Source organism: Pieris brassicae, chromosome 5, assembly GCF_905147105.1.
Source record: "Pieris brassicae chromosome 5, ilPieBrab1.1, whole genome shotgun sequence".
Taxonomy (NCBI): Eukaryota; Metazoa; Arthropoda; class Insecta; order Lepidoptera; family Pieridae; genus Pieris; species Pieris brassicae.
In genome coordinates, this window is record NC_059669.1 from 13,950,275 (window position 1) to 13,964,055 (window position 13,781).

Below are 13,781 nucleotides of genomic sequence, written 5' to 3' on the forward strand. Positions count from 1 at the left end.
CCACATTATTATGTGGGTAAGTAATGTATCTGTTTGGGTCTTAATAAAAGTAAACATTACAGGCCCTACAAAATACACACAGATAAAGAAGATATTGGAATATACAATAGTTCTAGGTAAAAATTTTGTCAAGAGACTCCACGTTACGATCCTGTTCATAAAATAATATAGTTGTTAAATAACGATTGAATGCCCCGGGAGCCCTTTCACTTTCTTATGGGATTTAGTTCCATACTTTCACGGTTTAAGCGGGAAAGAAGAAAGAGAATATTGACATGTAAACTTTTTAGAGTTAGAAACAGTACATTATATCAGATAAAAATATTCATTGGTCTCTCAGATTTGGGCGCAACTGTAACAGTAGCACTGTTACAGTCTGCGCGATGCACAAGTGATTTTTATCAGAGCGTAATCACAATTTGACGGGAAAAGAAGAAATAATACTTAAGTTCAAAGACTGCAACGGGACTCACATAGTTTTTATGAATAAGAGGGTCACTTCATATATGCTCCAGTTTGAATATTACAAACAATTTGTAGTACTCAAAACTTGGCGATTAAAAAGAGTGACGGAGAGTTTCTTGCCAGTTCTTCTCGTCCGCTCTACACCCTTGACTTGCGAACCGGTAGTAAATGTAAATTTAGAATTAATTTAACATCTTTCCTGTTAACGTTTATGAGTGTACTTGGTTACCTATATACATAAAGTGATTTTAAGTTTATTATATTCAAAAAGAATTAGCCGCCATGCTGGAATTGCTCCGGAGAAATTATTTTCAGAAATTTTTAGTACCAATTACAAATTATAGTTAGGTTAGTATTAGGTCTAACAAATATTAGATTTTCAAAATGTAATTTGTTGCCTTATTTTAAAAAAAATCGATTAAAAAATTAATCACAATTAAACGTTCTATGTTTAACACTGTCACACTTCTAGCCCACATTACCTGCAATTTATAAGCATTTGATAACTACCGGTAATAAAACCGCCTCGTCTCCATCTATGGACGCATATTAATTATCGATTGACCTGACCGGCGCAAGCGCGGCGTGCGCACACGAGTTTTTGCGGCCCGAGGCGTTTCAGAGAAATGAAAGCCGAAGCAACCTGCCATCGCTTCCGCCACACACGGAACTAGCCTCCGTACGGATAAAATTTATTACTCAATTTTGTCTAAATCCATTATTTATCTGTAATCAACATAGATGACAAAATGTCACCAAGAAAGTAAAACGTTTAAGAAGTGGTTTCTTTATGATGTTGCCATATAACAGAGTACCGTACTATAAGCGTTTTGGCTTAATGATGACGCAGAGGATGTCCAAGGGTCCTTTATGTTCAGTTGAACTAAATATGCAAAAAAAAAATGTATATAACTTTGCAAACAGGCTCTCCTGTTGTTAAGTGCGGCGGCATCACCCATAGACACTCACATTGCCAAATGGCTCGCGAGTGCGTGGCCGGCCTTTTAAGAATTGGTACGCTCTTGTCTTGACCCTAAGTCGAATTGGTTCGCAAAAACTTCGGTGGGCAGTGTTGATATGAGGCAAAAACTTTCTCAAAACACGCTCAGTTGTTGAACTACGGACGTCGAGGTGATACGGGTGGAATTTCGTATTCTGTCTCGACGTCTAACTTAGAATGAAAATAATGATTACAAAATGCCTGTTTAGATCATGAAACAAAGCTGCACTTAGAATTTCGCTAAATACATATTTTTGAATAATTATGCATAATAATAATCAATGGCGCTACAACCCTTTTAGGTCTGGGCCTCAGATTTCTGTATATGTTTCATGATCATTTGTTAATCGAATAGGCAAGTAGGTGCTCAGCATTCTGTGCCTGACGCACGCCGTCGACTTTTTGGGTCTAAGGCAAGTTGGTTTCCTCACGATGTTTTACTTCGCCGTTCGAGCTAACGTTAAATGCACACAGAAAGAAAATCCATGTGCACAGCACGGGATCGAACCTACCACCTCAGGGGTGAGAGTCGCACACTGGAGCCACTAGGCCAACGCATATCACAACAACAATAAATCAAGATTCTAAAATAATAATTTTTGTCCTTATATATAGTAAAATGATGCTGAGTCTGTCTGTATGAACACGATCAACTCTAACGTACTCACCAATAAATAGTGTGATTTTATGTTCATAAGGATTTGTGTGAGTGAAATATATCACAGTTAAGGAGGTTGTAATGAATCTTGCTACATCATCAATAACATGAGCATGGCCTAGTGGCTTTAGCGATCGAATCTCATTCTTGAGGTCGTAGGTTCGATTCCTGGCTGTGCACCAATGGACTTGGTGCGCATTTAACATTCGCACGTCGACGGCGTGTGTCAGGCACAGGAGGCTGATCATCTACTTGCCTATTAGATTGACAAATTATAATGAAACAGATTCAGGAATCTAAGAAGGTTGTAGCGCCACTGTTTTATTTTATAAGGCTAAGTCTGTATTAGTGTTGTAAACTAATAATAAGAGAAAATGTTGTTTCAATGTCCTAGAATTTAATCCGGTACCTTCAGGCAGGTGCCTTGAAACCAATCCCTGTCCTCTTTAATCATATTAAATTACTCTTTTCAGGTCACCGGCTGCGGTTGAGCCCTAGGCGCGAGTAACTGATTATGTGAGTTGATTGAGAAATATATGACATGTCAAAAACACGGAACACACATTGCGTATACAAATTTTAGAACTATTAATTTCAGATATATTTGTTTCATGAAATATATGCTCAGCTTTGGTATAGGTACGAGATAATTTGTTTTTAAATATATATACATATTTATGAAATTGTGATATAAACCAATACAGAACAATTGATTCGTTTTATATTTTTTAAAGGCTGGCAACGAAATTACGAGCCTTTTGTCATTGAGTGGCCGTGACGGTATCACTTAATATCTGGTGAGTCTCCTGCCCGTTTGCCATCTCTGTAAAAATAGTTTCTACTAAATTCTAAAGCCCCACGTAGAAACAAGAACCACCCAAACCCAATTTTAATACTATATAAACTATATTATCTTACATACTCTTCCATCGGAGGCCGGCGACGCACCCACTAAAAATGGCTGCGATGACGGCCCTTTTTGGCGTCCCGTAGGTTACTTTGTCCCCCCTATTCTATAAAAAACTCCAATCATTTAACATTTAACTTATAATCATTTGTCATTATTTAATGCAAGAGAAATTTTCTTTAATAAATAACAAACTGTACTTGATCTTGTTTATTCGAAGCGTGATTATTAATTCATCAGTTATCATCACGTTCACAGATTATGAAAATATAATCAAAGATTTCTGAATACGGTTTTGGTGCGATTTCAAAATATCGTTTGAAATTCGAATTTGTTCGCGATCGTGACAGCTCGGTGTGAAATTTTGGGCTGTGTAAATTGTCAGTGAAATCACTGACGAAATGACGTTTCATAAACTTTGATGTGGATCAGGTATTTCGTGATAATGATTGTATTATATATTGTATACTGTATAATAGAAAGCAATCAGTATCTTCGTAATATATGTAATATTACGGCGAATTTTGTAATGTACCTCGTAATACATCTTCTTGGGGCCGGGATATATGGAGAAACCTTGGAGAACCTTGTATGTCTCACACAAATCGATTTTGGGGTCTCAGAGTCGCTACTTAGCGTTACTGTCTCCTAATGTCAAATTATATTGGGTTTTGACATACAAGAGTCATTAGTTCGTGGTAAGTCTTGTTTCTGAATCTAACCCTAAAATATTTCGATTCCGAAAATTTTTTTGTCTTCAGCGTCCATTTCTTTATAGCAGTTGCGTTAGGATGATATTGCAGTGGTTGTTTACAACTAAACACATTTTTTTAGGTCTGGGTCTCAGATTTCTGAATCTGTTGCATGATCATTTGGCCTGACACACGCCGTCGACTTTTTGGAGCAATATTTCCTTTACTGTACGAGCGAATGTTAAATGCACATATAGCAAGAACATCCATTGGTGAACCGCCGGGAATCTCAGGGATGAGAATCGAACGCTGATAGTCCTTAAGTATATTTAAAAAAAACCGGGGTTTGACATAGTTAAAACTAGCACAACTACTAGGCCATATTCATCTTTTAAATGTACTATAATTAATTAATATAAATATTGTTATTAAATTTTTAATGTTGCTCATTATCAAAGTTACGCAAAGGTTTACCATTAGGTAATAATATAGGTCACAATTTTCTTCATTAACGCAACAAAAAAATTATTACAAAACAATGGAGGAAAAATTATATTTTTAATTGTTTACGCTCCTTTAAATCTCCATAGATTGACAATGACACACGGATTACGTTGGACATAAACAAAAGAGTTCACACACTGACGTTTGAGTTACCATAGTTATTGTTTGAGATGAAATCGGCTTTCTGTCCCACACTTTCATTAAGTAAACAATAAAAAGTTTTCTAGTTTATCAGATTTCTAAGTTCAAATATTTGTGCGATTAGTTTGATAATAAGTAATTAAATAAGAGTAGATCGCGTGGTTTGAATTTTTATCTAGGTATTATGTCATTTAAACAGTTATCTCTGTCATAATTTAGATTGTCTCATCTCAAATACCTCTTTTGGGGTTTTTTTGAACTCGATTTAAAGGTGAAAATACAAAAACGTCTTACTTCAGAATAATAGTAAGTTGTATAAATTTGCCTTCCGTATCACCGTAACATTGAATTTCCGCAATTTATTTATTCGTATGGTAACATTAAAGACAGATAATGCATTCTAATCTCCTGAAATGAAACAGTACTCAAAATATTACTTCTAAAATATATTATATATGTTTATTAGTAATCATAACAATCAAATGTACAGTATTTTCAATCTTAACCTATGTAGTTTAAGATTGTAAATACTGTTGAAAATAATAAAAATAATTAAAAGTTAATCAAAATATAATTAAAACAAATTTTAGAAAGTTTGGTCCCTGCGGCACCTTTAACGCTGGCAGCATTTTGCTCGCTGTATTGCGATACTTTTCGTTGAGCGAGGAAAGCACCAGCTCTGGGGTCACCAGTACTATCAAAAGAAAGACAAATATTCCTAACCCATACAAGGCTATAATTATACATATAGCTTCTTGTTAAGATATATAAATATATTTTTTGATGTATTTTTAATTGTAGGAAGATCGCTAAAGGTTATTATTGTGTAATTAGTATAGTATTAACTGTTAAGATATAATTATGTGGGAAATACATAAATATTGGCTAGACTGCAACGTGACCGAACGTTTAAAACAAATATTAAGAAAATATTTACTACAGAATACCAATTCGATGTTTATGTCAACAAAAAACAAACTCCGTCTTACATGTACGTGAAGGTCTACCACACACATGCGTGTAGTGCGTTGTCATTTCGCGGGCAATCTAAATAAATATTTATCCGAATAGTAAATATGCAAATATATAGATAAAATTAGCTTAGCCTAGAAGTGATGCAACAATAGATAATGAGTAATTTCTATGCAATGAATTGTGTCATCCCCATAAATATGTCTGTGAACTATTCGTAATTTGAAAGAAACCCGCGATTGTCCTTTTCCAAATTCCGATCCAATTTTTAGTCCAATAAAAAAAAAACGCCCGCGATTCATTTAAAAAAAAGATGATTTCATAGAAATATGTTTTTATATTAAAATATATTTGATAGAATAGAAATTTGGTTCATAGCAGTTAAAATTAAAAGATGCTGTTTCCTTCTTATTCCAAGACTGAATTAGCACTATGTTACGAGAAATTATGATGTGTTGTAATTTAAAAAAATCCAAGAAACAAGTTTTAGCCTAATTTTAAGCTGGTCATTATTATTAATTGGATTTGGTGATTTTTAAATCTTCCTTATATACATGTTACTTTCGCTTAAATAATTTAACTAATTACGTAAGCTTCCTTAAATAATTGTGTTAGTCTTACATAACACTTATACTTAACATTTTGTTTAAAAACATATTAATATATACTTTATAACATATCCTATACATACTCATAGCAAAGTAAATCAGTTTTTAGTGGCTTAAAAACATTACAGTACAGTTCTGTCACTACGCTGACTGTTTGGTCTAAATCTTAACGGTTTCCCAAGATGTTTTCCTACTAGTTGGTCAAATCTACGACCTCAGAGATGACAGTCGCATGATGAAGCCACTATACGCTGCTAAATGTTGTTAATGATTAAACACTTGCGTTTGGTTATCATTTCATTTTTATATTTCGTTAAACGTTCTATATAATCTATGCAAGTAAAGTTACAAAACTGTCAATTTAGCAAGCGTCTAATAGATTACCTTATTGAATGCACGGAACATGTAAAATTATTACTAAGCCAATTACTTCCCACGATATCTTAAACAAATGCTCATTCAATACTCATTATGCATACCGCTTCCTGTAATACCATTCCTGTAATACAATCTCACGGGGTCACGTCGGCATCCCTCTTGCAATGCGTAAAATATCATAAGAGCATTATGTAATGCCTTAAAACGTTACCGCATTACGCTTTGTGGGAACGGACCACGGACCACACAGTTGGCGGGAATTTGCTTACACTTTGACGGGTGACATTTCCTGTATCACAGCCATCAGTATAATACATCATAGGCTATAGAATATTATGACAGAGCATAGATCTATTTAATGTAAATCGAATTCTATTTTCGAAGTGAATGCCTTTCCGGTTAACGCATTTACACAGATTTCTAATGGCCACAGATTAAAAACCTAATATCTTTGATTATGTACTCAGACAGGAGTTATAATGCGAACAGTGTTGGCCTAGTTGCTTCAGCGTGCGACTCTCATCTTTGAGGTCGTAGGCTCGATCCTCGGCGCCAATGGAATTTCTTATTATGTGCATGTTTAATATTCGCTCAAACGATGAAGGAAAATATCGTAAGGAAAGGCTTTATACCCAAAACATCGATGTCGTGTGTCAGACACAGTATGATCAACTACTTGTCTATTAAATTGACAAATGATTTATGATAATGAAACAGATACAGAAATCTGAGGCCCATACCTTAAAATGTTGTACGCCATTATTAATATTTAAGGAGATAACAACGCGCTTAAAGGTTTACTTATATATCATTAATTACTAACAATGTAAGTTTTAGTTCCCAAATACTAAACATTTCAACAATGTTGCTATTATATAAACCCATTAATACACCGTTGCACTTAATTACCGGTGCAAATGTACCGGCGGTATACATTTCACAGTAATTTATGTTCGCTCCTCAATACAGGACCTCGTAAATAATGGTAACAGAAGCCTGCGTGCCGTGGGAGAGGCGCGATCCCACGCATCTTCTTATACCCTGGTGAAATTTATATTTTAATTGCAAGTTTCTATGCGATTTTTTTTACTTCTAAACTTAAATATAACTCACATAGTTCAATAGGTAACGAAATATTGATTGAAATAATAAAATAATTATTTGTACGTTTATATTAAAAAACCAAAATAATTAAACTTCTACGAACTAATTTTAAAATATAATCTTAAACTCAGCAAACCGAAAATATCACAAAAGTCATAATAGTATGTAACTACACTAAACATTAGTTAGGTTATGGCAGCTAAAATTAACAATTATTAATAAATAATTTATTAAATAAAGAGTCACACATAAACACAACAATACGCACAGACCAATATTAATAAGAATTATATTTTACTATGTTTCCTATTAATTCTTTGTTAATTATTATTAATTAATACATTGGCCTCATGTGCCGGACACACGCCGTCGACTTTTTGGGTCTAAGGCAAGCCGGTTTGTTGTTAATGTTTTCCTTCATCTTTCGAGCGAATTTAAAATGCGCACATAGACAGAAAGCCCATTGGTGCACAGCTGGGGATCGAACCTACGACCTCAGGGATGAGAGTCTCACGCTGCAGCCACTAACCCAACACTATTCTATATAAAAACTGTTGGTTACCTAAATAAAAATAGTTACTTAAAATAGTTAGTTAAAAATAGTTCTGGCATTGAGAATGTCTATGGGTCCTCTTAACACCTGGTGTGCCTCCAGCCAGTCGGCCGCCTGTTCTATAAAAAAAAGTTACACATTTGGTTTTAGAACGTTTTATTAACTAGAAATTAAAAATATTAGTTCGTGTAACATTAAATCAATCGTCGTGGCAATTAAGAGATTTCTAGAAAGTACTCGACTCATTTGCTGCGTATAACTCAGAAGTAATGATCTTAGCTCCTTAACAAGACATGATATACGTCTGATTACTGTTTTATACAATATACTAAATTTGTGATACTGAATTCGTGTTTAGGCTTTTCTCTCTTACCTTTTTTTCTACAAACAAGTTCACAAAAAAGAGTACGACTTGACATGAAATACGATCTAGCCTATACAATAATTATGGCTAATAAGTAATATTATGTTCACTTAATTTTCTACATTACTAGTGAATGGCTTAAACTAAGGTAATGTACATTAACAGTCTTAGTGTTCTATAATATTTTGACACTATGTTCGTGAGTTCTCGTAACTAACGTTATTCTTATTTAAAAGTTTTTAATCTGTAGTTAATGTTACAGTGACGAAAAATCTATTTTTAAATGTATAACGAATTAACTAAAAATCTTCTAATTCGCTTACAAAAATCATACACGATTAGAATGCTTTTTTTATAATGAGGTGAAAATGCGCTTACGCAGGCCCGTGCCATGGGTGTCGAGGTTGACGCGGAGACTGTGGGGCTGGGTCTACACATATAGCCCTCTACCATTCAGAGGGGCAACGAGACCCTACCCAACGCTGGGCACTCGGGGTTTGCCAAGGGATTTGGACTGCAATATTTTCCCTAAGTAATATATTCTATAATTATTTTAAAGTAATATACGTCTTGACGTACGAAGTCGGTACAGGTCGCTGATATAAAAATATTGATAATAATTATATACTTTAAATAAAGTGGTTTAAGTAACGTGTTTTATAACATACATTCATTAACAAAACTTTCAGAATAAACAAATTATCAGAGTTTTGTAACCCTTTTTTTTCTGAAATCCGAGGTCTTTTTTGGCAATAAAAAGTGAAATGGCCAGTAGTTTCCTTAGATGAAAGAATTCCCCTGGCTGAAAACTAACAAACTGTTAATGTTTGTAACGATTGAGTGTCAAAAATGTATGGAAATTGACAAAATTATAACAATTGTTGAAGAGCTCAAAAAAACCTTGAATCTTCGGGCGGATAATTAATATTCTATTGTAACGAAATAAAACAATATAATTGTCGTAAAAGTAAATACAATCACAAAATTAAACATGAATATACGAATAATTATTCATATTAGTGTAAAGACTATCCCCACTTTTACTTTATAAGACGGGAAAGTAATATGATGTTATGATAATATTATTCAATTAGAGTCTTGGACGGTAAGGTTGCCACAAGGTTCTTTTAGCGGTAGCACTAATTCGCTGATTGACCACAAAGTGTTATTTTTTTACCATGGTTTACCAAGTTTTACAGTTAGATGTTATTTTTGCTGTAATTATTCATTCTTATACCAAACGAAATCAATCAAATTTTGACGAACTTAATAGAACCGTGATAATACATATAAAAATAAATAAATCAGTGGCGCTACATCCATATTAGGTCTGGACCTTAGATTTCTGTATCTGTTTCATGATGCGCCTGACACACGCGGTCAACTTATTGGGTCTAAGGCAAGCCTGTTTCCTCGCGATGTTTTCCTTCACGATTCGAGCGAATGTTAAATGCGCACATTGAAAGATAGTCAATTGCTTTACATCCGGGATCGAACCTACGACCTCAAGGATGAGAGTCGCACGCTGAAACCACTAGGCCAATACTTTTACATATACACGTCGGTAATATATAATTTATATACCTATACGAATAAAGTTATTTTGAGTTTGTTATTAATGTAAAGTCGCACTATTTTTTGTGAACAATATTATTGTAGAAAAAAATATATAATTACACTGTTTGTTAGGACTTTAAATAAAATAATTAACGGATTTATTTTAATTTTAATTTGGTCTTCGTTGCACTTAAAATACCTACGCTTTACAAATATATATAGCCCGTTGTATGTTTGCGAGACGTTATCATTTTAATATTGTAATTGACAGCCCTATGTATCTGAGATGCACGAGATGAAACCAAAGCTAATTAAACATTGTGTATTCTCCGCAAAAATATGATTTACATTAAGTAAATATTAAGTAACCTCTTAGAAATTTCGGACAAGTTAGAAATGTTAGTTTGTAGGCTTATTTATTTACCACATCTTATATCTACAGTATAATACAATATATCTATTTTAAAATAAATAACATAAATTTAACAAAATATGATAAAAATCAATTTTAAATTTTTACTAGTAATTTTTTGCTTAACAATGCGGATTAGTTACCAGACAGGCCCTTACCAACGCTTTTATTGAAATAGATCAACCCGCCACCGAATATACCACGCTCTTCATAGGTAGCGTTTACTATGTTATATTCGCAAAGAAATAAAAAATGAGAGATTGATTTTGCAGACGGAATTTGGAAAATTCTGCTGGATTTGAACCTTGGGGAGGAATAAAGGACAAAGTTAATGTTTTTTACGAGGTTACTGTTCTGTATTTGATCATTTAAAATTTTCTATACGTACATAGGGAGAGGCCTAGAGATCTTCGATTGTACAGTGACACAGGTGCCTATAAGCAAATTTTTTTTTTTAGGAGTTTTTATTTAGGAGTATGACCAAACGAGCTGGTGGGTGGTAGCCGCCGCCAATGGATCTGCAATGCTCGTACTCGGTTAGATCGTAACTGCGAATCTAATCCCGACTTTAAATTGAGTTTACGTACTGCGCAATCGCAAGGTTGCGGCATCCTACGGATATTGAGAGAACTACATCGGAATTGCATACAATCGTGTTTGATATCGCTATTGGAAGTTACAGATCCCAAGTGCGTTGTCGGCCTTTAAGGAAATTGTACACTCTTATAACAGTATCGTAATACCAGGGTTGGATGCCGATTAACCTATATATCAGTGTTTTCCAACTTATATTGAACCATGCCAACCCCACTTAGCCTTCCTAAACCTCTCTTGACGACCCCCCATGGAACATACATAAGAAATAAATTTAGGATGAAATTACTTGGAAACACAATAATTACAAATAATTATTAAAAAAAACCAAAAATTTTAAAAGTATACCTTAACAATCAAATAGTTTTGGCATATTTTTCGATGTGACTATGGGACGTAGGCCCCGCGTTGGGAAAAACTACTATTTATGATTTATTTATAATCAAGGTTTTTTTGCACGTTAAGTACGTCTTCAACTCAATTCGCAGCTATGCAGTATTTGAATTTGTATGTACGGAATTATACTCGTTAATACGGTAAGATAACAGTAACCAAAAATCGTTGGAGTATTTGGTATTTGCCTAAATGCTTTAGGAAACAGAAATCTGAAGGTCAAACAAGACAAAGAGGTGTAATGCCAAGTTTTTTTATAAAACTGCATAAAATATAACGATAATTATACAAACATTATATTTTTTTGCACACACAATACTCAAATACATATTAAAAGATGCAACTGACATTTATAAATGTGTGCGTGTACTAGTGTACAAACGTAAGAAGTGAAACTTCTTTATGGCCTTATTTTTAGAAAAATGATCTACTATATGCAACTTTACAGAAATTGGTTAAATAAAGTTAAATTAGATAAAGTTTAACAAAAGGCTTTTATTATCCTAGACATGAATATAAATAATACAATTATTTCGTTTTACCTTATTACCACTTATTATTACAGAATTTCATTAATTGTAATATAATTATTGCTATCGTTATTAAATGTTTTTGTTTTTAATGGCATCGAATCTCTTCGAATCAACCGTGGTAGGGACAATATATATAATGCAAGAGATGGCGCGTAACCGAAAATGTGAGGGTATTTTTTTCCAACGCCGATAAAGAAGTTTCACTTCAAAAATAGCTTGTTAAAAATTGTACTTGCTAAACGGTTATTTATAACATTATATAGATTCAAAGTGCGTCGTGTGTATATTCTCAAGAGTGTCAGAGAGAAAGCAGATAGAACGCCAAGATTGCGATGTAAGCTCCTATTAACGAACTTAATTATATGTATAAAGTGCAATTAAAACTCGCACATATAAAATAAGAAAACCGTGTAGGCTATGTGTATTTTGAGATATATAAAAAAATACAAATACTGCACGTACCGTAAAAAACTAACTTCTTGCTGATCCCGACAAAGACCACCAGACCCTTTCATTCTGCCCATCCTCGCCCCACACAACCTTGCCTGCAATCAGTTTTATTTCACCTCCCCATCTCTGTTACTGTCCACAATTTTTTTGTTAACTCATTATAGTTTTACTCCACTTCTCACATTCTCACAAGGTGTGTCCCTTATCTCCACTCGTCGTAAGAATATGTCATTTGCGAATTTGAGGACGATCGGAGATATTAATCTTCAGTAAAAATAGCTGTCTTCATGTGGCCATGATTAAATAATGATTCTAATAATTACATTTTATAACCTAGAAGCTCTAAAAGGGGTAGGCTTTACAAGCCTTTTATGATCTTATATAGATTTCAAGGTGTGTTACAGATAGTTGTGAACTTCGTCTTATGTAATGTTAAAGATTTACCGGTATATAACGACCGCGAATAAAGAATATCCATTGACAGCTGTACTTAAAATGGTTTGCCATGCTGAACCACTAGTATCGCGTGTATAGTTTTTTTTAACGAAACAATATAACCATTAGAAATGTACAGGTAAAAAGTTGTTTTGTCTAAACAAACATTCAGAATTGAAATATGAATACAGATTAAAGTCCATAATTAATACAAACAAAATATATGTTTATTATGGAACATAAGATACAGGTATCACTTATTCCACGTCATTAAATTTGAATCAGTAGACATCCCTACTCATCGGCAAAGAAGACAGAAGGTGTAGGCCGAGAGAAAAAACCGGCGGAAAAAACATCATCAAACAACACTTATTTTAAAACAAATATCGCAAATTAATTAGAAGTAGCTTGTCTTTGACTAGTCCCAGGCATTGGCCAATCTCAATTTTAGATCGACAATTCAATCCACTTTTAAAGAAAGGCATGCCAAAATTCGATCAATCGATCTTTAACAAACTCAGGGTTTAACCAATCGTTTATAAGTAATACAACGTTTGTTATCCGCAGATACGTACCTCCTTTAAAAAATCTAATCAGCCAGTGCAGTACTCACTAAAGCTGGAAATTATTTGACACCAATCTTCCATATAATCATTATTCAATTACAGCATACATGCCAAACAAATAACAACAAACAGTTCATCTCTCAGTCTTCGCAAACCTGTCATAAATATATCCAGTTCTGGGGCTGAGGAAAAGCCAGATAATTAGCGGAATCGGTGATGACCTCTATCTGATTTTGAAGTAATAATAAATTACGTTGTTCCGCTTATAATTAAGTTGGTAGTTTTCCTGCAACATGAATATGTCAAGTCGGAAGAAATTCTCTGAGGCCAACCACATGTACAATTTCGTATCGACATTGACCTAGTATAAATGATTTTGTTGCCTTACATATAAGGCACTTTGATGGTCAAGCCTTCAAATCGGACTGCTACTGAAGATAAAATTATTACCATGGAATGTTAAGTCTAGTAATTTCCTGTTTCTAAATCTTACCC

At 33.9% G+C, this 13,781-nt stretch overlaps 1 protein-coding gene across 2 annotated transcripts in view; it reads left to right on the forward strand.

Annotated features, from left to right (window-relative positions):
• The window catches only part of LOC123710189, a 57,710-nt gene that overhangs the window by 29,030 nt on the left and 14,899 nt on the right, over positions 1 to 13,781 (forward strand). The window contains exon 2 of one of the 2 annotated variants that reach the window (XM_045661944.1): positions 2,597 to 2,639. The exons of the other annotated variant lie outside the window; for it this stretch is intronic. The gene's annotated coding sequence lies outside the window, so the exon portion shown is untranslated. The remainder of the gene's footprint in view (positions 1 to 2,596; positions 2,640 to 13,781) is intronic. 2 annotated transcript variants of the gene reach the window in all.